Source organism: Nycticebus coucang, chromosome 4 (assembly GCF_027406575.1).
Source record: "Nycticebus coucang isolate mNycCou1 chromosome 4, mNycCou1.pri, whole genome shotgun sequence".
In the NCBI taxonomy this organism is placed as follows: domain Eukaryota; kingdom Metazoa; phylum Chordata; class Mammalia; order Primates; family Lorisidae; genus Nycticebus; species Nycticebus coucang.
The window spans coordinates 66,863,837-66,890,566 of record NC_069783.1 but is presented as its reverse complement, the minus strand read 5'-3'; the positions used below and the strand labels follow the sequence as shown (position 1 = coordinate 66,890,566).

Below are 26,730 nucleotides of genomic sequence, written 5' to 3'. Positions count from 1 at the left end.
TTCATTTATGTCCTAGGTGATTAAAATGAGATTTTAGGGGAACATAACTCAATGCAGAGATCTTGTCTTTGTCTTTTCATTGTTATACCTGTATTCCAGATACTTGGGATATAATTATTAGGTACTGTTTGAAGAAGGAATGTGTAAATGAGTAAGTGGAATAAAGGAATAGGTACTGATGAGGCATTGGAAACAGTAAGTATCAATTCCTTTTTTTAGATATTTATGAAATAAGAAAGGATAGTTAACTTCCTTGGAATATAGTTCTTTGTAGGGGGGAGGGAATAGAGGAAGATGTGGCTATTCTTAATTAAGAATTACAAAAGAAAAGCCAGGAAGAGGGAACTGTAACAGAGAATGGTTAATGATTAATGGTATGAACTTCAGAAGAGATAAAAGAAAAGGAGGGATATGAAAAGAGAAAAATTATGGGGAGGTTGGGCCACAGCAGTAGGTATGTTTTAATGATGGAGTTCATACCAAGTGGTCTAAGACATTTATTATGTCAGGATAGCTTGAGGCAAGATTGCTTGCTGGGATTGAGATTGAGGCTAAAGCAAATGGGGTGGGTTTGAGGGTGAGGGCTGTGGTAGACATTCCTAAATATTGTGTAGTACCTAGGAAAAGGCAACAACAGTGAGTTAGTGACCTAGGAAATGAATTTAGAAAACGGGTTCTGACAAGAAAAGAGCTTAATAAACTTTGCCAGTCTTTGCTTTAGTAACTCAGATTTAATGAAGTTACCCAGCTCTAAAGGGAACCATTATAAGTTCAGGTTTTATGTAGTGGGGACATGTAGTGGTATAGCAATATTAAAATTTTTTTTAAAGTTCTATACAATTACTTAAAAATGGAAATGATATTGAAAAGTATAAAATGAAAGTAAGAATCTTCTCTGGAAACCCTTTTCCCAGTATTAAGTTTCTTATATATTCTTCTAGGAAGGTTTTTTGTGTGGGTTTTTCCCTCTTCTTCCTTTTTTTTTTTTTTTTCCATCACCAGCATATGGATTTTTTAAATAATTCGGTTTTTATTAAAAAGCGTACAAAGGGGTTTTAATGATATTATGCTCCAGTTTACTCATTAAAAAGTTTTATTCCTTAATTTTAAACTGTATTTTAAATATAAACATTGAGTCAAAAATCATTCGTAATTCTTATCATGTGGCCTTTTATATTCATAAGTTCTGTATCCGTGGATCAAAAATATTCAGAAAATAAACAATAAATAATACAAATTAAAAATATAGTATAATATGTTTACATTGTATCAGGTACTATAAGTAATCTAGAGATGGTTTAAAGTATATATAGGAGGATGTGCATAGATTATAGTAAATACTATGGGATTTTATATAAGGTACTTGAGCACCTGTGGATTTTGGTATCTGAGGGGAGTCCTGGAACCAGTCCCCAGTGGATACTGTGGGCCCACTGGAAAGTATCTTGACAATCCAGTCAGTACTCATTAAGTGCATTTGATTCTTCATTCTTCTTGTCTTGTTTGTAATGTTGGGCCTTGTTGGGAAATTTTGAAATTCTCTCCTCTTTTTGCTTCTGTGATCTTTCTCCAAGTTGCTATTCTACTTTTCTGACCATTTTTAGTCTTTATTGCTAGCCTCACAACTGGGTTTGGTCCAACGCCCTCTCAAAATACGACTGTATCACTTTCCCACTTAAAATCCCAAGTATTTTGGGGGAGGAGACAAGATGGCTGACTGAAGCCAGCTTTCCACAGAGGCTCCCATCCAGAAGGAGAGTTAAAGGACAGAAATTTAGCAAGTAACCTGGTGGATTAGAGCTGCACCAAGAAAGAAGGTTGAAGAACGCACATCAACCCCGCTGAGGCCAGCTGTGATTCCAAGGATACAAACAAAAGGTACCAAATCCATCACCAAGTGGATGGGAGTCCCCTCCCCCATGAGAACAGCTCGGAGTGCCCCACAAACAAAGGAGCAGAGTTCAAAGGTCCTCCCACTAGACTGCACGGGAGAGACCCTCCAAAAACTGGACCTACCTCCCCTACTAGGGTGCCATGGCGTTCTTCTGCCAGGGATAAAGCTGTATATATTCTTTACCTGCAACTCTGGGCTCCTAGCACTCCCCATCACTCTCTGAGGTCTGGAGGCTTGTCCCTGAGGAGTCCAGATTCTTGGGTGATTTCTCGAGGGGTGTGGACAGGGTCTAAACTGCAGCTGGTCAGTGCTGACTCTATGGCATGGGAGTGAGGAGAGGACGGTGGGCTGAGAAGGAACCACACCGGAGCGGTGGTGCCCTGAGGTGCAGAGAAGCAGCTGTCCTTTGGCAACAATAGAGCTCACTCCTGGGTATTCCGAAGCCACACCCCCATCTCCCTGGGCAACCAGAGGAGGCCGGGCATCTACTCAGGTGGCAACCACCACGGAACAGATCTGGGATTGGAACACAGGCCCCTTGAGTAAAGGGTTTGCCTGAGGCAGTACCGGCCTGGGTGGAGCACAGGGACTAGAAACACACGTGCAGAGCTGGGAAGTTCCCAGGGCGGGGCTGACACAGAGGACTGCTTTACTGAGACTAAGACACACCCGACCCTCAGGGGATCATCAGCCTATAGACAAAGGAAGAGAGGAGGCTAGAATTGACAGGTAACTGAATAAAAACCTGCAGGAGCAAAGACAGGGCCTGAGGTGCAGGCTCTGGGAACTCAAAACAGCTTCTCTTCTGCAGGGGAATTTAGCAGGGACAGAAACAAATTCCTGCAAACTTGTTCTGTTCTCTTCTGGAACTGAGTGAACAGCCCCCAGCCTCCATCAAGTGCCCTCACCTCCCCCTGCTAGATAGAGGCAGAGCGCAGTGGCCTGGCTGAGCAGAAATAGATTTCCTTGTGATTCAGGCAGGTGCAAACCTCTGGAGTATCTTTTCACTACAGGCAACTAAGTCACAGCCCTGCCAGGCTATCAGTGACTGGGTGTGACAGAGGTGCAAGGTGGAGAAGGAGGCATCAACCTTCCCAGACTGATCTATTTGCTGGGTGGGTCCTCCTGATTCCACGGAGCACCAGAGCAAGCCATATCTGAGTAGTCACCAGACCCCTGCGATCCAGTTGCCAGAGACCTTTTAAACTCTCCCACCTGAGACAGGTGCTGACTGAGACAATTGATTTGGACCTTCTGACATAGCCAATCACCTGAGGAATATTCAGGTGGTGCCTTGGGTGTGTGGTTGTAGGAGGGTTTGATTTTCCTTTTCCAATTGTTGCCTGTGGGGGCAGGGTGACTTAATTGCTGATATTTCTCCACAGCTGAGACTTCAACCCAGAGTAACTGTTTCACTAGGGTCAAACGGAGACCAGCTGAAAATAAGACAGAACCACTTAGCCCCCCAACACCAAACAGGTCCCCAGTTTCTCAGGCCATAGCACTGTATGGTCCTTGACAAAGCTCCAGGGGAAAAATCAAATGGTGTAAAACAGTCAGGGGGCGGGATCAGTGGAAAAACTCTGGTAACATGAATAACCAGAATAGATCAAACCCTCCCCCCCCCCAAGGAAAGATATGGCAGATGTAACTGAAGATCCAATTCATAAACAGCTGGCCGAGATGTCAGAAATCGAATTCAGAATTTGGATTGCAAACAAGATTAACAAAATGGAGGAAAATTTGGAATTAGAAATTCAAGCAGCAATTCAAAAGTCAGAATTAGAAATTAGAGGAGAAATTCAAAAGTTGTCTCAAGAATTTAATGAAAAAACCACCAAAGATTTTGATGCACTGAAGCAAGAATTTGCACCCCTCAAAGATCTGAAAAATACAGTAGAAACCCTCAGTAACAGAGTGGAGCAAGCAGAAGAAAGGTTTTCTGACATTGAAGGCAAAGCCTTTGAACGTTCCCAAACTCTCAAAGAGGAAGAGAAATGGAGAGCAATAATGGATCATTCTCTCATAGAGCTCTGGGATAATTCGAAGAAGGCTAATATCCGCCTCATTGGAATCCCTGAAAGTGATGAAGTGGCCTCACAAGGCACAGAGGCCCTTCTCCATGAAATTATGAAAGAGAATTTTCCAGACATGCCAAGAGATTCTGAAATTCAGATAGCAGACAGTTTCAGAACCCCAGCAGGACTCAATCCGAATAAGACATCCCCTAGGCATATCATAATTAACTTCACGAAAGTTAATATGAAGGAGAAAATTCTGAAAGCAGCCAGACGTAAGAAATCCATTACCTACAAAGGGAAGATATTAGAATGACTGCAGATCTCTCTGCTAAAACTTCTTAAGCCAGAAGATGGTGGTCATTGACTTTTAATCTCCTAAAGCAAAATAACTTTCAGCCCCGGATCCTGTATCTAGCTTAACTGAGTTTCATTTATGATGAAATTAAATACATGAATGACATTCATATGTTGAAGAAATTTGCCATAACCAAACCAGCTCTTCAGGATATTCTCAGACCTTTCCTCCATAATGACCAGCCCAATCCTTTACCACAAAAGTAAATTCACTCAGAAACCTTTGATCAAACTCCAGCTTCCACACTGGTGAAAGGATTAAAAATGTCCACTGGACTTTCAAAAAACTCGATATCCAAAATTTTACCAGACTTATCAATATTCTCCATTAATGTGAACGGCTTAAACTGTCCTCTAAAGAGGCACAGGTTGGCTGACTGGATACAAAAACTCAGGCCAGGTATTTGCTGCATGCAAGAGTCACATATTACATTAAAAGATAAATATAGGCTCAGGGTGAAAGGATGGTCATCCATATTTCAGGCAAATGGTAAACAGAAAAAAGCAGGTGTTGCAATTCTATTTGCAGATACAATAGGCTTTAAACCAACAAAAAGGAAGGATAAGAATGGTCACTTCATATTTATTAAGGATAATACTCAATATGATGATATTTCAATTATTAATATCTATGTACCCAATCAGAATGCACCTCAATTTATAAGAGAAACTCTAACAGACGTGAGCAACTTGATTTCCTCCAGCTCCATAATAGTTGGAGATTTCAACACTCCTTTGGTAGTGTTGGATCGATCCTCCGGTAAGACTCTGAGCAAAGAAATTTTAGATTTAAACCTAACCATCCAACATTCGGATTTAGCAATCACGTACAGAACATTTCATCCCAACAAAACTAAATACACATACTTCTCATCAGCCCATGGAACATACTCCAAAATCGATCACATCTTAGGTCACAAGTCTAACCTCAGTAAATCTAAAGGTTAACTCTTTTATTTTTTTTGGCTGGGGCTAGGTCTGAACCCACCACCTCTGGTATATGGGGCCAGCGCCTTACTCCTTAAGCCACAGGAGCTGCCCAATTTAAAGGAAGAGAAATTATTCCTTGCATCTTCTTGGACCACCATGGAATAAAAGTTGAACTCAGTAACAACAGGAATCTGCATACTCATACAAAAACATAGAAGTTAAATAAACTTATGCTGAATGATAGCTGGGTCAGAGATGAGAGTAAGAAGGAAATTGCCAAATTTTTGAACAAAATGACAAGACAAGAATTATCAGAACCTCTGGGATACGGCAAACGCAGTCCTAAGAGGGAAATTTATAGCACTGCAAGCCTTCCTCGATAGAAAGAGAGGAAGTTAACAACTTAATGGGACATCTCAAGCAACTGGACAAGGAAGAACACTCCAACCCCAAACCTAGCAGAAGAAAAGAAATAACCAAAATCAGAGCAGAATTAAATGAAATTGAAATCAAAAGAATTATACAACAGATCAATAAATTAAAAAGTTGGTTTTTTGAAAAGGTCAATAAAATAGATAAACCTTTGGCTAACTTAACCAGGAAAAAAAGTAATTTCATCAATCAGAAATGACAAAGACGAAATAACAGACTCTTCAGAAATTCAAAAAATCCTTAATGAATATTACAAGAAAGTTTACTCTCAGAAATAGGAAAATCTGAAGGAAATAGACAAATACTTGGAAGCTCGTCACGTTCCAAGACTTAGCCAAAATCAAGTGGAAATGTTGAACAGGCCAATATCAAGTTCTGAAATAGCATCAACCATACAAAATCTCCCTAAAAAGAAAAGCTCAGGACCAAATGGCTTTTCGTCAGAATTCTACCAAAACTTTAAAGAAGAACTAGTACCTATATTACTCAAACTGTTCCAAAATGTAGAAAAAGAAGGAAGACTACCCAACACATTCTATGAAGCAAACATCACCCTGATCCCCAAACCAGGAAAAGACCCAACAAGAAAAGAAAATTATAGACCAATATCACTAATGAATGTAGATGCAAAAATATTCAACAAGATCCTAGCAAACAGAATCCAGCAACACATCAAACAAATCATACATCATGACCAAGTCGGTTTTATCCCAGGCTCTCAAGGCTGGTTCAATATATGTAAATCTATAAGTATAATTCAGCACATAAACAAATTAAAAAACAAAGACCATATGATTCTCCCAATTGATGCAGAAAAGCTTTTGATAATATCCAGCATGCCTTCATGATCAGAACACTTAAGAAAATTGGTATAGAATGGACATTTCTTAAACTGATAGAGGCCATCTACAGTAAACCCACAGCCAATATCGTATTGAATGGAGTTAAATTGAAATCATTTCCACTCAGATCAGGAACCAGACTAGGCTGCCCATTGTCTCCTGCTCTTTAACCTTGTAATGGAAGTTTTAGCCACCCCAATTAGGGAAGAAATGGCGATCAAGGGTATCCATATAGGGTCAGAAGAGATCAAACTTTCACTCTTCACAGATGATATGATTGTATATCTGGAAAACAGGGATTCTATTACAAAACTCTTAGAAGTGATCAAGGAATACAGCAGCATCTCAGGTTACAAAATCAACATTCATAAATCAGTAGCCTTTATATATACCAATAATAGTCAAGCTGAAAAAACAGTTAAGGACTCTGTTTTATTTATAGTAGTGCCAAAGAAGATGAAATATTTGGGAGTTTATCTAAGAAAGGATGTGAAAGATCTCTATAAAGAGAACTATGAAACTCTTAAGAAAAGATATAGCTGAAAACGTTAACAAATGCTAAAACATACCATGCTCATGGCTGGGAAGAATCACATTGTTAAAATGTCCATACTACCCAAAGCAATATATAATTTTAATGCAATGCCTATTAAAGCTCCATCGTCATACTTTAAAGATCTTGAAAAAATAATACTTCATTTTATATGGAATCAGAAAAAATCTCGAATAGCCAAGACATTACTCACAAAGAAAAACAAAGCAGTAGGAATCACGCTACCAGACCTCAGACTATTCTATAAATCGATAGTGATCAAAACAGCATGGTATTGGCACAAAAACAGAGAAGTAAATGTCTGGAACAGAATAGATAACTAAGAGATGAATCCAGCTACTTACCATTATTTAATCTTTGACAAGCCACTTAAAAACATTCAGTGGGGAAAAGATTCCCTATTTAACAAATGGTGCTGGGTGAACTGGCTGGCAACCTGTAGAAGACTGAAACTGGACCCACACCTCTCACCATTAACTAAGATAGACTCTCACTGGATTAAAGATTTAAACTGAAGACATGAAACTAAAAAAATACTAGAAGAGAGTGCAGGGAAAACCCTTGAAGAAATCGGTCTGGGCGAGTATTTTATGAGGAGGACAACCCGGGCAATTGAAACAGCTTCAAAAATACACTACTGGGATCTGATCAAACTAAAAATCTTCTGCACAGCCAAGAACACAGTAAGTAAAGCAAGCAAACAGCCCTCGGAAAGGGAGAACATATTTGCAGGTTATGTTTCCGACAAAGGTTTAAGAACCAGAATCCACAGAGAATTCAAACGTATAAGCAAGAGAACAACACGTGATCCCGTCACAGGCTGGTCAAGGGACTTGAAGAGAAAATTCTCTGAAGAAGACAGGCGCACGGCCTACAGAAAAAATGCTCATCATCTTTAATCGTCAGAGTAATGCAAATCAAAACTACTTTGAGATATTATTTAACTCCAGTAAGATTGGCCCATATCACAAATCCCAAGACTAGAGATGTTGGCGTGGATGTGGAGAAAAGGGAACACTTCTACACTGCTGGTGGGAATGCAAATTAATACATTCCTTTTGGAAAGATGTTTGGAGAACACTTAGAGATCTAAAAATAGATCTGCCATTCAATCCTTTAATTCCTCTACAAGGTATATACTCAGAAGAACAAAAATCACATCATAAGAAAGATATTTGTAGCAGAATGTTATCGCAGCCCAGTTCATAATTGCTAAGTCATGGAAAAAGCCCAAGTGCCCATCGATCCACGAATGGATTAATAAATTGTGGCATACGTACACCATGGAATATTATGCAGCCTTAAAGAAAGATGGAGACTTTATCTCTTTCATGTTTACATGGATGGAGCTGGAACATACTCTTCTTAGTAAAGTATCTCAAGAATGGAAGAAAAAGTATCCAATATATTCAGCCCTACTATGAAAGTAATTTATGGCTTTCACATGAAAGCTGTAACTCAGTTACAACCTAAGCATATGGGGAAGGAGGGGAGGGAGGAGAGAGGTGGGTGGAGGGAGGTTGATTTGTGGGATTACACCTGCGGTGCATCTTACAAGGGTACATGTGAAACTTAGGAAATGTAGAATGTAAATGTTTTAACACAACAACTAAGAAAATGCCAGGAAGGCTATGTTAACCAGTGTGATGAAAATGTGTCAAACAGTGTATAAAACCAGTGTATGGTGCCCCACGATCGCATTAATGTACACAGCTATGATTTAATAAAGAAAAAATATCCCATGTATTTTGAAGACTGAAATTCTTAACATAGCCTGTAGATTCCATAGGTGCTGCCTCTGCTTAACTCTTCCACTGTATTCTTATTTGTTTACTTAAGCTATTGGCTCTGTGTCACTTATTCACATTCATTCTTCCCTATTTCACCAGCAGAAGCTTTGTATGTGTTATGTTTGGAATGGCTCAGAAGTTCCTCAATTAAGTGGCTGAGCCTACTCCCACAGTAGGTCAGGTCATGTTCAGTGTTGTGCCCTTTTAGTGCATTTTATATCTCCTTAGCAACATATAATTGATTCATTTTGCTGTAGGCGTTTGGTTGCTTTCTGTCTCCCTACGTTTTAATGTGAACTCCTGGAGAGTGGACATCTTGTATGTCTTGTTCTTTACTCATTTCAAAGAAAAACTTCATACAAGTTAAATTTAGCAGAGTTTAACTGAGCAAAAACAAAAAATTCATGACTCAAGCAGCTCTCAGAACCAGAACAGGTCTGGGAGAACTAATCAACAACGTGGTCAAGCACTATTTATAAATAGAAAACAATAGTGAGGTATAGAGATAGAAATGAGGCGTAGAACTCAGCATTTACCTTACTTGAATTAGTTGGCTGCCTGTGATTGACTGAAGCTCTCAGCTACTGTAAATCAGCCAAGAATCAGCAGCTTGCCGCAAAAGTATGGTGTTCCTCCCCTTACAATGATTTCATGTCTCAGTAAACCCACTCTAAGTTGAAAATGCATTTCATAACCCTGCTAATCTACCAAACATTGTCACTTACCTGAGCCTACCTTAAAAGTGCTCAGAATGCTTAAATTAGCCTATAGTTGGGCAAAATTGTCTTGACACAAAGCCTGTTTTATGTCTCATGTAGTTTATTGCATACTGTACTGAAAGTAAAAAACAGTAGTTATAGAGCAGTGCCTGTGGCTCAAAGTAGTAGGGCGCTGGCCCCATATGCTGGAGGTGGCGGGTTCAAACCCAACCCTGGCCAAAACCTGCAAAAACAAACAAACAAACAAATAAACAAAAAATGGTTGTACAGGAACCGTTGCAAAGTAACAAAATTCTAAGTTGAACTGTTGTCCTTAGAGACTGTATACTCTTAAGTTAGGTTTTTAGTTAGTTTTACTAAGTCAGGCTGTAGTTATGTAAGGACTCAAGTGTGGAGGCTTCCTCAGCCCTGATCTAGGCTAGATTAACAACTCATATATGCCCTTGCTGCCGTCATTGGACCCTACATGTGTTAGGAATTTAATACCTATGTGTTTGAGTGAATGAATAAAGTGAATGCATGAATTCTTTGTTTTTCCTCAGAGTGCCATCTAGCTCCCAATTGCTGATGATTCATATTTTTAACTCATATCATTCTGTTCTGCCCTAGTCTATAGATCTGCTTACTGGATTCTGTCTAAAAAAGGATATTTCTAAGATACCTCAAACTCAACTGAATGTTAACTAAAACCTCATTCATTATCTTTTTCATATTCATACTTCAATATTGCTTATTTTTTCTTAACGGAACAATGTCTGACCATTTACTCCTAATTGGAAGGCTGGTATAGTCATACTTTTTTTTTCTCCTCTTCACTGCTATCTAAGTCTTAAGGCTGTTATGAGTTGCAGTCCATAAAGTACTTATTTTGTAATACAAATTGGTTTATGTACTATGAGTAAACAGGGAACTATGTAACATTCACCTCATACTATACTTTGTGCTACTAAGTAGTGGCAGATGAATTCAAAATACACCAACACAACTGAAGGCAGCAAGCTACAGTATGTTGTCTACTTAGTTCATATCTTTTCTCTTATTTTGGCTGTTTCTTTGTGTTGGAAGAATTTGTTGCACAATTCTCCCAGATCTTTATGCATTTTCCTTTCTATATCTTAGCTTTCAATATCCTTACACCTTTTTCTATTATTTTCACTAGTATTTTTAGAAGTTCTGTTTTATCATATTTATCAGTTATTCATCACAAATTTAACTGTTAATATTTCTGTTAGGATTTTTATTGTTTTTGTTAGTATTTTGGTTACACAATTTGCATAGGTTTTAAATGTTTGTCCCCAACTCTGTTTTCCTTAAATCGTATTGTTTTTAATGTGTGGTTTTAAGAAAGTAAGTTTTTTTTCAGGAACGTAAACGTTATGTTATAGCAAATATGTCCCTCCATTTAGATCTCTCAAGGCCTCTCGTCAGCTGTTTTTTGTCCTCATTGCCACTGGTATTATTGCAGTTCCATTTATTTCTCATGTGGGCTATTTCTATAGCCTACTAATGCTTTTTTCTTTTTGCCTCCAGTTTCTTCTTTCTTTATTCTGTCTTCTATATTGCCATCAGAGTTTTTCTTCTGAAAGAAAAATCTAATGTCAATGCCTTTATTTGAAAGTCTATGCTACTCTAGAATTAAAAATTTAAACTCCTTTGCTTGGCATTCATGCTATGACCCCTATTTCTTGCCATCCTTATTCTGTAACCAAGTCAAACTGTTTGTTTCTCAATTGCCTCATCCTTTTTTCACTTTGGGTACCTTCATTTGTAATCTATCAGCAGTCTTCTATCTGCAATGTCCTTCCCCTTTCTCTCTCTGGCAAATATCAACACTTTGTTTTAGTGATATTCTGTGAAAACTTTCCAAACTCTCCGAGGCAGTTAATGACCATTGTTAGTAACTTTCACTTTTGTACATCCCATGTGTCATTGTGTTAAACTGCCTCCCTTCCTAAACTGTGGGCTTCTCGAGGGCAGAGGATACGTTTTATTTATTTTTTTTTTTTATTCAAACTTTTGTAAATCTAGTCCTTATGTGGTATCTCATGAAGTCAGAGATGCAGTGGATTAAGTTACGTTTATCCTTTTAGGCCAGGGAGATCTTTAGAAGTCATATGGGCAAATGCCTAGAAAGCCCCAATTGTGTTAGGCAAAATGAGAAATCGTATCAGAGGAAACTGCTCTTGAGTCTAAAAGTTGGGTTACTCTTCAAAATTCTTTCTACATATCTGAGTAGAGAGTTAAGTGTTAAGGTGTTACTTTCATTTGTAAATGGTAAGTAAATGTTTTCATAATTAAAGGAAACTAAATTTATATACAGTGTTTACTTAAGCTGATTTATCTTTTTTCTTCTGGAGATTATAGAACAGCTGGTAAGTGAAGATTGCAATTCTAAATCTTTGATTTCCTTCACGTAGCAAGCATTTAGTATTCACCTATTACATGTATGAAACAGTGTTAAGTATTGAAGATGAAAAAATAAAAGGTATATCCTCAGAGACTTCATAGCACAGATTGAGTCAGGCATGTGGAGGGAAACAATATGGTAGGCTCTTCTTTTTTTTTTTTTTTTTTGTGGTTTTTGGCCGGGGCTGGGTTTGAACCCGCCACCTCTGGCATATGGGACCGGCGCCCTACTCCTTGAGCCACAGGCGTCACCCATGGCAGGCTCTTACAAGGTGCTAGATTTCTTCTGGCTCCTCTACTTGCCCAGTTAGAACTTAACATTTAGCTGTTATTTGCACATTTCATTATTTATTCTAGTCAAATTACTTGCGGAGTTGTATATGTCAAGCAGTTAGTTATTTCAGCGCTGAAAGGATGCTGTGATCCTTTTGTTGATGATTGTTGCTTTTCAGTAAATTTTATTTGATGGTATAGGAGCAATATTATAGAACAAGCATGGGGTATAAAATTGGGGAAAAAAAAAAATTGGGAAGACCTATTTTGGAGTACCCTGAATTTGTTTTTTAAAAATATATGTGAAATGGCCACAAAATTGTCTGATTCAGAGTTCTTGTGTGTATTGGGATAGGTAATTATCTATCCTGTTCCCCTAAAAATAAGATAGTGTCTTATATTAATTTTTGCTCCCAAAGATGTGCTAAGTCTTATTTTCAGGGGATGTCTTATTTTTCCATGAAGAAGAATATGGTACACATTTATTGTTTTCCGCGACCCGACTGCTCTGATCCTCCTGTTCTTCTACATGCATCTGCGAAAGTCTCCTCCTCTCTCCTGCCCTGCGTTCACTGCTCACTCCAGCCTCCGCTCTGCCTCCACACAGCACTGACCTCAGGACTCCACGTAACGTCATTGGTTGCTAGACGCCAGTTGGGGCGGTCCTAGCAACCAGTTTACAGTAAATTAATTTTCATTCCGAGACAGAGCCTGTGGGGGACTTATTTTCGGGGGGATGCCTTATATTTTACCCAGAAGGAAACCTTTAAGTAGGTCTTATTTTCGGAGGATGTTTTATTTTCGGGGAAACTCGGTAAGATGCTTGATAAATGATAAAGCACTGTTTACATCTTTTAGAATCAGTTAAACTGCTAAAAAAGTAATATGTAGTATTCCTGGCAGGTCCGTGTTTGAAGATCACCTCTAATTTCTGTGCATCCCCCTGTCCAGTAAGGTACTAATTAACAAAGTAGAAAATGTGTCAAGAGTATTTTTGATTACAAATGACAGAACCCGCTAAAACTGACTTAAACAGTAGCAGTGTATTGCTTCAAAGGATGATAGCCAGGACCAAAAGGATTGGTTCCACAGTTGATCAGTTTCCTCAAGGGCATAAGCCTTGTTTACTTTCAAGCCGTGCATGTGTTGAGAGGGGTACCACAATTTCAGACATCAATATCTGACTGAAGAAGAGCAGGGGTGTTGCTTAAATTATCTCTTTATTAGGGAGGAAAAACTTTGTTACACGACTCACAGAAAGTTTTTTCCTTAGGTCTCAATGTATTCTCAGTGGCTCTTGCATATCAGAAGATGACCAAACACTTACAACCTGGCCCTAGCTTACCTTTCATCACCAGAGGCTAGGGCTTATGATAGTAAAAACAATCTCATTAATACTTTATTTGATACTCGGAACAAAGGTCACAGATTATGGATGAAATTGTAAATAGTGAAAACTATGTCTGGCTTCTGATGTTATACCGTAGCTCTTCCCTCACCAGTCATAGCTATGCCCTATGTTGTCAGAGGCTTCACCAAAATATTTTCTCTGCCTAGTTTACCATAACCAAAATTCTGCTTCATATGGTTGATCTTAGACCTTAATGAGAAACTGTGAGTTAGATAATTTTTCTGTTACTGATATTTTTCTGTTACTTTAGCATAGCTGTCCTTTCAATAACTTAACTGCTTTTCTTGTGTAAAACAGAAAGGCTGTGATTTTATGATATATTGGTAAGAATGCTGTGGGACTACAGGTGCTCATCACAATGCCTGGCATTTTTTCTTTCTTTCTTTCTTTTTTTTTTTTTTGTTGTTGTTGTAATTGTCATTTGTTGTTTTGCAGACCCAGGCTGAGTTTGAACCCGCCAGCCCTGGTTTATGTGGCTGGTGCCCTAGTCACTGAGCTACAAGCACCAAGACCATGCTTAACTTCCTTGAAACTTCTCTTTACCCAGAGTATTCTTTGGAGGATAAAAGATAGTATATGTGAAGTCTCTAAGAGAGTACCTAACACATGATATTTGACTTTTTTTTTCTCAAATAAATGATATTTCCTTTTGTCTATCCATATTTATATTCATGGAGTAACTTTTAAGGATTACTTCCTAGATCTGTTACTTTCTACCTTCAAAAAATCTTTTAAAACTTGAAACTTGACAAAGTAGCCATATTTGTGTTTAGTTTGAACTATTAATTTTGGTTTTAGTTGAGATAGAATCTTCTTTCATCCACAGCCAAAGTGATTGTGTGTGATCACCCAGAAAATATTTTTTTGTAAGACTTGTTTGTCTTTGTGTGTTCAGCAAATAAGAATGTATTTGTAATTGTATGTTATAGTAAGTCAGCTTACTCTGAAAAATCTTCTTAAAGTCAATTTAAAGATAGTTTTGGAGGGGTAGGGTTGATAATTACTCTTCAGTAACCTTCATAGCTTAAAGTTGTTATTGATAAAATTAAATATATACTTTGTTTTTATATGATTTATGCAAAGTCTGAATCTAACCCCCCTTAATGGGAGTATTTGTTGTTTGTCCCTTTTGCTGCTCTTAATCCTTTGCTTCTTAAACTTTTTCTTACTTGATTTCTAGTACCCTGCCAGAATAGACTTCTAATAGTAGGATATCTATGTATTCATAACAAAATATATATAGTTATATTCTATTATGATATAAGAAAATATTATAGAAAATATCATGCCTGTAATCCTAGCACTCTGGGAGGCTGAGTTTGAGACCAGTCTGAGCCAGAGCAAGACCTCATCTCTACAAAAAGCCGGGCATAGTGGTCAGTGCCTGTAGTCCCAGCTACTTGGGAGGCTGAGGCAAGAGAGTCACTTTAGCCCAAGAGTTGGAGGTTGCTGTGAGCTGTAACACCATGGCACTTTACTGAGAGCAACACAGTGAGACTGTCTCAAAAACAAAAAAAGAAAAATATCAATTATGATAGAGCCATAGTAAAATATTAAAAACCTTTAAAATAGAATCATATTTTACTGATTTCCTGTATTTAATCATTTGTTTTGTTTTTGGTGACTTTCTTTTCTTCTAATTCTTTGTATGTTGATGATTACACTTGATTTCCATTTTCAATCAACTCTCCCTTGGATGGGGAAAGTTTACTGTCTATATGCTGATAATTTCCAATCTTGTATCTCTAGCCATGCCATTTTTCCCAAGTCCAGGTTCTGTTAGATACTTGCATGTATATCCATAGATCCTTGCAGCTTCAAAATTGTATGTTTAGGGTGAGGGTCTGAGAACCTGCCTTGTTTATACCTTGGTGCCTACTGCATTGCATTGCATATGGTCATTTCCCCCTCTTCACTAATGACTCCATAAAAAGGGTATTAATACAGTCTTAATTACCCTCTTCACATGTAGCAAAAAATACTGCAGATTATCAATAAAGCAGTATAAACAGATACAGCTCAATAAAAGGGTAATCATGTGTTATGGATTAGTGTAACATAATCATAGTGTAACATAAGAGATGAGTAAATTAGATTAAAATTACGGACTTCTCTTTATCAAGGGATACTATTAACTATTTTCCACTGAAAGGAGTTATAGAGTTCCTTGGAGAAATAGCTAATTTCAGGACTGCAGCAGGGAAAGTACAATGTGTGCCTAGAACATCTTGTGCTGGGGTAGGAAAAGTACAGTGTATGTCTGGAACATCTTGTGCCAGAAGATAAGGAAGAACTCAGAGAATGAGGTGGACCTGTCAGAAGGATACAGGAACCAGCCTGAAGAGGCAGGACTACCATTGACCAAATGTAGCATAATTTAAACATCAAATTAGGTAATGACAGTAACCCATTGACATAAAACCCACGAACCCACAAAAATGGAGGAGAAAGGAAAACCTTACAGGAGAAAGTCAAATAATAAATTTTGAAAGAATAGTGAAATTAAAAAATGAACAAACAGCCATTCTATCAGTTACCTGTTTCTTGATAACATATTACTCCAGACACATCCGTTTATTACTTCACAGTGTATATGGGCATCCTCTGCTTGATGGTCTTGGAATACAAAAAGCAAAGGATTGGATCAGGGTCTTTGGTCTCATCTGAAGGTTTGATTGGGAAGGATCTACTTCTACCTCATTCATTGATTGGCAGCATTCAGTTCTAAATGGGCCACCTTCAGTTCCTTGGCATATGAGCTTTATCAAAGTGTTCAAGCTGAGGAAGCAATAGAGGCTGTTAGCAAAATAAGAAATCACAGTCATTTGTATCCTAATCCCAGAAATGATACCCCCCTTAATGTTGTCATATTTAGTTGGTTTTAAAAGCAGATTACACAAGGGAGAGGATTACATAAGGCTGTGAACACCAGGAGGTGGTGTTCATCTTAAAGGCTGGCTACCACAGCAGTCATCATATAATTGACTTAAGCAAAAATCATCCATTGGTGTTAAAATGAGTGTGAAATTGAGGAGTACTTGGATATTTACATAGTCTAAAACTATTTTCTCAAAATATTAACTACAAAAGGGAAAGTATAACTTCATGATGGAGAAACCTGGTAAACACATCTTAACTAAGTGATCAAAGTTAACATTGCCAGTAATGAAAAAAATCAACATTGTCTACCTTTTAATAGCTAGGAAAAATAACATTACCACCGCTATGGTAGTCTTCAAAGTACATAATCTGTATCTAATCATGAGGAAGCATTGGGAAGACCTGTTGAGGGACAGTCTATAAAATAACTGGCATTACTCTTCAAAATGCCTGTCAAGGAAGACATAAGTGGACAGAAGGCTTATTAACAATTTATTTTTATTTTTTTCTATTAACAATTTACAGAGAGACATGACAGTTGAATACAATGCATGATCCAGGATTTTTTTGTGCTTTTCAAAAAAAATTTTGCTACAAAGAACACTATTAGGATGTCTTTATGTATTATAGGAAATATGGGATATTATGATAGAACTATAATAATAGACTATTAGGACAATTAAAGTAGATCCATTGTCTACTGGTTCTATTGCTGCATGGATTGTTTTCTTTTTCTTTTGTGAATTTGTCTTCAAATTCTTTAAATGTTTATATTCTCTAATGGCAAAACCTAAATAAGATCTTAAGATTTTGATTGGCAGTTTTCAAAGTGCCAGTGTTGGGGATTCCCCAAGACCTTTCCAAGGATTCCATGAGGTCAAAACTGTTTTCACAACAACACTAAAACATTTGTCTCATTTACCGTATTTACATTTGTATTGCTAAAACCACTAGTACCTTAGCATAAGGCAAAACAACATGGCCATACTGTACTAGGAGTCATTGTATTCTTCATTTCCATGTATTTTCAGTTTTAAAACATACCAATTTTGTTTAAGAATATTTTTGATAATGCAGTGTTTTATTAAATCTCAGCCATTAGGTACATGTATTTTTAATATTTATGCGATGACATGATTAGTGTGTAAAATACCAGTTTTACATATGTAGTTGTGGTAATCATTTTGAGGAAGAACAAGCAATTCAGTGATTTTTAAAAACTGAACTAGCTGCTTTTTTTATGGAATACCAAAACTTGAAAAAGCAACTGACAAAATCTCTTACTCAGACTTGAGGATTTGGCACACATTTTCTTAAAAAACGTTAGCCTGTGTCAATTAAACAAGAAAAAAATAGAAAACCTCAGCAGAGAAATAGAAGATATAAAGAACAACCAAATGGTAATTTTAGAACTGAAAAATACAATAATAAATAGCCCCAATGAGTGGGCTCAGTAGCAGAATAGATGTGATAGGGGAAAAATTAGTCAACTAGCAGATAGAAGAAATTACCCATCTGAGCAACAGAAAATAGACAGGAAAAGGCTGGGTGCAGTGGCTTATGCCTATAATCCTGGCATTCTGGGAGGCTGGGGTGGAAGGATTGCCTTAGGTCAGGAGTTTGAGACCAGCCTGAGCAAAACAAGACACCATCTCTACTAAAAATAGAGTGCCTGTACTGTATGTAGTCCCAGATACTTGGGAGGCTGAGGCAGGAGGATTGTTTGAGGGAAGGCTGAGGCAGGAGGATTGTTTGAGCCCTGCAGTTTGAGGTTGCTGTAAACTAGGCTGAGGCCATGGCATTCTAGAATAGGTGATAGAGTAAAACACTGTCAACAGTGCTTGTTCAAACAAACAAACAACAACAAACCCAAAGATAATAGGAAAAAAATATTTCCTACAGAGCCTTAGAGACTGTGGGACTATAAAAAAGAATTAATGTTTGTATTGTTGGATTCACAGAAGAGGGGAGGAAAGAGAGCAGGGTTGAAAAAATATTAATACTTAGAAATAATGAATGAAAATTCCACAAATTGGGCAAAAGAACTAAACATACAGATTCAAGATGCTGAGGGAGCATTCATCTGGATAAACACATAGAAATCCAGACAAAGATATCTTAAAGTGAAACTTACAAAAATTAAAGACAGATGTTGAAATCTGTATGAGGGAAATGACACATCACAATTGTCAATTTGGGATAAAATTAAATAGGAATCAGGAAAATTATCTAAAGAAAGTTTCTGGCAAAGAAAAACTTTTTTGGAGCTCTCTTTTGTTTATGGTTATGTTTTTTGGTTACTTTGATTTTAAAGTGACAAGGTTTGAGAGACTAAAAATAAACTTTATAGATGTGTTCTGTGAAGTTTAGAATATTTTCAAAGGATATGTTGTCAGAGTATTTAGATGTTTGGTAGACTTAAGAGGTGACAACATTGCCTTGTTTGGTTATAGGGTGTTCTTGTGGAATATGAATATTACTTCGGTATTAGAAGTTATTGATTATGAAAGGTAAACACTGAGGAAAGTGAAAATCTAAAGTTCTGTAATAACTGGACTTTTGAGAATTTGCATCTTTTAATGCCCTGGTCTACTTGTATACTTTAACATATTGATGTTTAAAATGTGACTTGCACTAGGGGCCAGATTTTTGCCATGTACCTATAAAATTCTTCCGTAAGGCAAATTTGGGTCAATGTTAAATCTGGTGAGGGATATCAAAAGGTAGTAAGACAGTTACTGCCTTCATAGGGTTTAAAATCAGAGAAGAGAACTAAGGGATGAATTATAACTGTGAAGATTATTGTAACTACAAATTATTTTTGATTTTTCATAATTCTGTAGGATTAATCTGGAAAATATGTATTATCAACATGTTATCTAGAAATGCATATATAGCTCAAAAATCCATGTGGTTTTTGCATTTTTAATAATAGCATGACAGTTATGAAACTAAATTTATTATTTTAAAGCAAGTGATGAGATTGCTTTTTAGCAACAACGCAGCAGTTGTTATGAAGCAATTTTGTACTTAGAACTAAGGTCCTTAATACAGTGAGTTTTAAAAATAAACTTTATTTAAGGCATAACTAACTTCCATAAAATAAAATTAACCAGTTTTAAGTATACAGTTAGTGTGCCTTAACAGATTCATACAGTTTTTAAAGCCCCATCACAACCAAGAGGAACATATCACCCTGCATTGTTACCTGGCACTTCTTTGCATTCACTCCACACCCTCGGCAACCCCTGAACTTTAAATTACTATACAGGGTGTCCCAAAAGTTGCTTTTGGCCACATTTACTGTATGTCTGGATATTCGTTTCTATTGCTGCGTGACAGATTACCATAAACACAGTGGCTTAAAACAGTGCCTGTTTCTTATTTCATAGTCTGTAGATCATACATAGCATGATTGCATTCTCAAAGCCATCACAAAGCTGAAATCAAGGTGTCACTGAGACTGAGTTCTCCTCGCGAGGTTCTGGAGAAGAATCTGCTTCTGAGTTGTTTGATGTTTTTGGATGAATTAATCTCCTTAATGATGTTGTAGGATTGAGATCTCTTAATTGTATGTGCCTGCCTTTGCTACCATGTGGCCCCTCCTCCCCTGTGTTGAATTTCTCTCATGCATTGAATCTCCAATTTTCCCTTTCATACTTAGACAATATGGAGAAACCTGCACTTAAGGGCTCTCATATTAGGCCCACATGGATAATTTTACGCAAAAGTCCTTGATTTGGGACCTTAATTGCATGTGCAAAATTCTTTTGCAGCTATACCTAGATTAGTTGTTTGATCAAAATAACTAGAAGAAAATGTATGTATACAAGGGGTTTGTAATTTTGAAGGGCTATCTAAGAATTTCTTCCAGCACCTATCATTTGTTCTGTGTCTTCAGTAATGCTTAGTGTATGAGTTTTTAAATTGTAGCCACTGCTAGTTGCTTGTATACAACCTCTCATTGTGGTTACATTTCTCTTATGGCTATTGATGTTAAATTTTTTCGTGTGTTAATCTACTGTTAATGTACCTTGTTGTGAAGTGTCTATTCAAGGTGCATCTATCTTTAATTGTATATTCAATCGTTCTAGAATTAATTGTTCTTTGCTTGTTGCAAAGATTATTTTTTCCACATTGAGTTACCTGGAAACTCTCAGCTATGTTTATCAAAAATTGTGTGTATGTGTTTACTTTGTTCTGTTGATCTTGACTATTCTCAACAACATCACTCTGTTGTTTCATTTCTGTATAAATTTAAAAATTATTTTATTGATTTCTATACAATATTCTGAGATTTCGATTGCGATTGTGTTCTATTTGTAGATCAGCATGTGAAGAATTGCCACCTTAACATCAAGTCTTCTGATCTATAAACAAGATATGGCTGGCTGTTTTAGATTATCTCCAGTTTTTCTCAGCTATGTTTTATAGTCTTCATTGTGTACTCACTACACATTTTATTCATTTTATTCCTAAGTATTTTGCATTTTTGATGATTTTATAAATAGATATGTCCTAATTCCATTGTTTCCAGAACATGGACATACATTTGATTCTTGTATGTTGACATTTTATCCTGTCACCTTATTCAATTTATTCTTCTAGCTTATTTGTAGTTTCCTTAGGATTTATGTATATATACAAGCATGTCATCTACAGTCCTTTTTAATTTGCATTCCTTTTATTTTGTCTTGCCTTATTGTACTGTATTGTTCCTGATATTAAGGAGAAAGAATTCAGTCTGTCACCATATTGTGAATGATGTTGACACTTTTGGGGAAGAATTTTTGTAGCTACCCTTTATAAATTGAGAAAGATTCTTAGTTTACTGAGTTGTTCTTGTTTTATTGTGAATAAATGTTGAAATTTGTTACATGTCTTTATTGAATCTGTTGAGATGACCACTGTGATTTTCATTTTTTTAGAGCTGGTGTCTTCTTCTGTCACCCAGACTAGAGTGCTGTGAGATTATCATAGCTTAATGTACACCCCAACTCCTAGGTCAGTGGTTGTCAACTTTCCTAATGCCGCAACTCTTTAATACAGTTCCTGTGGGTTGCGACCCACAGGTTGAGAACTGCAGCCCTAGGCTCAAGTCATCTCTTGCCTCAACCTCCTGACCAAGCAGCTGGGATTACAGATGCATGCCACCATGCTCAGCTAATTAAAAAAAATTTTTTTTAGAGGCAGGGTTTCAGTATGTTGCTTAGGCTAGTCTCTACCTCCTGGGCTAAAGAGATCCTTTTGCCTCAGCCTTCCAAAGTGCTAGAATTACAGATGTGAGCCTGCTTACCTGGCCATGATTTTAATTCCTTTTAAATTTTTCTGGATTTCATTTGCTAAAATACTGTTCAGGATTTTTGCATTTGTGGTCATGAGGAAATACTAAACTATACTTTTCTTTTTTGCAGTGTCATTGTCTGATTTTGGTATTAGGGTAATACTGCCTTCATTAAACAAATTCAGAATTAATCCTTCCCCTTCTACTTTGTGAAAGAATTTGTGTAGAGGTGGCATATTTTTGGAATTCATCTTTCTGATGAATTGACTTACTCAACATTTTAACCAATATTAATGGTTAATATTTCATGTTCTGAACTATGCATTTTCTAAGGCTACTTAGCTACTTACTATGCTGTATCTTTGATTAGTGTTTTTTGTATGGTATGTTTTTTTCTATCTTTTTAGTTTTAACCTATTTGTAACCTATGTTTTTTTAAAGAAGATTGTTTTGTACTTAGTGTATAGTTGCATCCTTTTAGTTAAAATTATTAGACTACTTACATTTATAACTCCCAAAATGTTTACATTTAAATCTGCCATCTTGCTATTTATTTATTCTCATTTCCTTTTTGTTTATTTTTATCTGTTTGTATGCCTTCCTTTGGATTGAGGTGTTTTTTTGTTTTTTGTTTTTTCCAGACAGGGTCTTGGTCTGTTGCCCAAGCTCTAGTGCAGTGGCATCATTGTCGCTTTCTGTAGCTTCACACTCCTGGGCATAAGTGATGCTTTTTGCCTCAATCTCTTGAGTAACTGGGACTACACATGTGCCCCACCACACTGAGCTAATTTTTATATTTTTTGGTAGAGACAGGGTCTCAGTCTTGCTCAGGCTGGTCAAGTACTCCTGGCCTCAAGTGACTCGCCCATCTCCGCCATCCATGGTGCTGCCATTAGAGGTGTGAGCTGGGATTTTCCATTTTCGGTTACTGGTAAAAGCATTTTGTCACTCCCAGCCTAGATTGAGTATTCCTTAATATTATTAGTCAGTATTCTCTATAGAAACAGAAACAACAGGAGATATATATGTATATAGAAAGAAATTTGTTATATGGTATTGCTTCCCATGATTATGGAGGTTGTAAAGTCCTACTGTATGTATTCTATAAACTGGAGATCTAGGAGAGTAGATGGTGTAGTTTGAAGGCCTGAGAGCTTAAAGGGTTCGTATGAATTCCAGTATGAGTCTGAAGGATTGGGAAGAATTGAAGTAAATTTGATTTAATTTAATCAGGTATTGAGCTAACTGAACTACAGCTAGTGAACATATGTTGCAGCCTAATTTTTGCCTTTTTCTTCTATTTAGGTGCTCATCAGATTAGGTAACCAATCTGTGCTTTATTGGGTTCTTCAATTCAAAAGCTAATATCTTCCATAAACACACCCCAAAATAAGTTTAACTGGATATCTAAGCATCCCTTGGCCCAGTCACATTGACACAAAATTAACCATCACAATAATACTTTATTTTGTCTCCTTTTTTGGAAAATAGTTCCTCTAGGGGTTATAATATGCATCTTTACTACATCATATTCTGCTTTCACATAATGATAAATGTTTGCCATATAATGTAAGATCCTGACAACAGTACACATCCATTTTTTCCTCTCACCCTTTGTGCTGCAGTTGTCATACATTTTATTTCTACACTTTGTATGCCCCTTAATCTGTTATGTTTGTTTTATATAATCAATTATATTTTAAAGACATTTAAAAATGAGGAAAAATGGTCCTTTTTACTTACATACTTAACCATTTCTGGTGTTCTTCGTTCCTTGGTCTAGATCCAGCTTTCCATCTGGTACCATTTTTTTTTTCCGCCTGAAGAATTTTTGACAGTTTTTTGTAGTGAACATGTGTTACAGCCTAATTTTTTCCATTTTGGTTACCTATAAAAGCATTTTGCCTTGATATTCGACAGATATTTTTGCTGAGTATAAAAACTGACTTTGTTTTAAAAAACACTTCTGACAGGTTTATTGTTTTCTGTCCTTGTATTTCTGTCAAGAAATCTGTAGTCTTTTTGTCATGTGTACATAGTATCTTTTTCCCCCTCTGATTATTTAGGTTATTTTGTATCAGAGATCATTAGTAATTTTGAGTATGTGCCTTGGTGTGGGTTTTTTTCATTTTTCTTCTGCATGGGGGTTATTGAGCTCGAATTTTTGAGTTTAAAGTTTTTGTCAAATTTGGAAGATTTTTGGCCCTTCTTTAAACGGCATATATATTAAAAATTTTATTGAGGTGAAATGCACATAACAAAATTAGTCCTCTTAAAGTGAATAGTTTAATGGCATTTAATACATTTATGTTGTGCAACCACCATCTCTATATGGTTCTAAAATATTTGTCATCACAAAAGGAAACCCTAGCCATGAAGCAGTTGTTTACCACCTGGCAACTACCAGTTTGCATTCTTTTTTTTTTTTTTTCCTTCTCTAGTCCTGTTTGTAGTACACCAATTTGCATTCTATTTTCTGTAGATTTACCTTATCAGAATATTTCATATAAATGGAGTCATACACTGTGGCTTCTTTTACTTAGCATGATGTTTTTGAGGTTCATCTGTGTTGAAGCATGCTGAAGTGTTTTTTATTGGATGTCATATGTTGTGAATGTTATGTTATTGTGCTGGATTTTGTTTTATTCCTGTAAAGAGTGTTGGGATTTGTTTTGGGGACTTAAATTACTTGATATCAATTTGATCTTTATGAGGCTAACTTTTCAATCTTTTTTAAAGCAGATCCAGAGCAGCTTTTAGTTCAGGGCTGTGATGGCCATTCTGAGAGTTCTATCCAATTCCCTATATATTAAAAGTTTTCTTTCTTCTGGCTCAAGGGGTAATGAACTTATGCAAACTCTAAAAAGTTAATTCATCCTGCTATAAGTTCTTTCCCTAGCTTTGGAGAGTTTCTTCTAAAACTTGCCTATACTTTTAGTATAGGTAAAGTAAGTTCCCTAAAGGGAACTTTTCTGCAGATCTCCAAAGGGGTCTCTAGGATACTCTTCCGCATGCATCTAAACTCCGTGGCCTCCTAAACTCCATGTATCTTTGACTTTTCAATCCAACAACATTATGGAGTTCAGTTTCTGTTCTCTTTCTGTGCTGTGGCCTGGAAACTTTCTCTAGGCAGTAAGCTGGGATAATCCTTGGGCTTACCTCTTTTGTTTCCTTATGTAGGCAATCACAGATCATGTCTGAAAAATGGTTGTTTTATATCATTTTTCTGATTTACTAGTTTTTTATACCAGTAGAGCAGTACATACAGCATTTCTCCGTCATAGGCAGGTATTACTGAGTTTTAAAATCAGTATAGTAGAAGAAAAGTCTTTTGAACTTAAAGCAAGTGGATTTATTTAAAGATATTATTGTCAAATGATCTTGCCAGTTACTTAATCATGTGGTACAGTGTTTGAACTTCTCAGGCTTTGTTATTTAAGTTTAAACATGTTTATTTGCTTTATGATTTTTTTTCATATTTATGATTTTATAGTTTAGTTTCCTCTTAGCTGTAAAGCCAATGCATTATTGGATGTGTCTTTCATAGTATTTATCATTATTTCAATATTTTAAAACCTGAACTGGTGCTATCAGCTAGAAATTCATTACAGAACTAACTTACTTTCACATGTGCTGTTTTTTTTCTAGTTAAGTCTGATATAATAATTTACAAAGTGGTAACGTATTTCTTGTTTAAATATAATTGTTTCTTAGGTTCAGAGATCAACAAACTATGGCCCACAGGCCAAATCTGAATGAAATAATTCCTGATAAATTTAATATTCTCCTGTAGTAGCTTAAGAAGCAGGGGTGTGGGAAATAAGAGGGAAGCTCCAAAAGGCCTATTTTTACTAATGACAAAACATGATGAAGACTGAATGTGGGGCAAAATTATATTGACTTGACAAAATTATATTGTCATGTCTTACTTTGGTTTCTTTTGTTTTTTCTTTTCTGTTTTTTTTTTTTTTTTTTTTTGAGATAGTCTCACTTTGTAACCCTTGGTTGCTCACAGCAACCACAAACTCTTAGGGAGTGAGTGATCGATCCTCTTGCCTCAGCCTCCCAACTAGCTAGGACTAGAGGTGCCAGCCACCAATGCCTGGCTATTTTTAGAGAGATGGGGTCTTGCTCTTGGTCAGTCTGTTCTCGAACAACTGAGTTTAAGCAATCCACCCGTCTTGGCCTCCTAGAGTGCTAGGATTACAGGTGTGAGCTGCTGTGCCTGGTCCTTGGGGGTTTTTTTTGTTGTTGTTGTTGTTTGTTTGTTTTTGATGAAAGGCAAATTATGGAGACATTGTTGCTGTAAAGGTTCAAACAATATAGTGGGGGGTGTAGGATAGAGATGGTAGTGCTGCTTGGGAGATGAACTACTGAGATAGGAATCTCTTAATTAAAGGGCTTTACATGGCTTTTAAAGAAGGCCTGGTAATAATAATATCAAGTAACATCAAAATAAGCAGAAACTCATTTAGTAATGTCAAACTTTATTAATGTTTGCTTTTCTTTTGTTTTTACTTGAATATATATTTGATATTTAGAGTGACCTAATGTCAGTCCATTTTGGAAAATTGCAGTTATCTACTATAACTTATAATGAAAAGATTAGCTATTGGTTTACCTGTCAAGAATTAAGGATGAGTTAAACTTTTCTTAGACTTTAAGTTTATATAGTATTAAAGATACTTTTATGAGTTTAAAAGCCAACCATCTATACTAAATTTTTTTCATGGCGTTTCCAATAATTTATTTGGATAGATATAAGTATACTTGAACAGTCTAATGTTAATTGTACACTTACAATTACTATTTAGTTGCTAAGCAGGACCAAGAATAGATAAATGGAATATAAAATGCTTGATTCTCAATTTACCACTAAACTTTAGAAACTTAATTTATATTACTTTTAAATACTGTAGACCCTTTTAAATATTTTAGTGA

General features: G+C 36.5%; 1 protein-coding gene across 1 annotated transcript in view; it reads left to right on the top strand.

The window, feature by feature from the left end:
• PPP3R1 (protein phosphatase 3 regulatory subunit B, alpha) overlaps nt 1–26,730 on the top strand; it is a 65,254-nt gene that overhangs the window by 6,831 nt on the left and 31,693 nt on the right. The window lies entirely within an intron of this gene.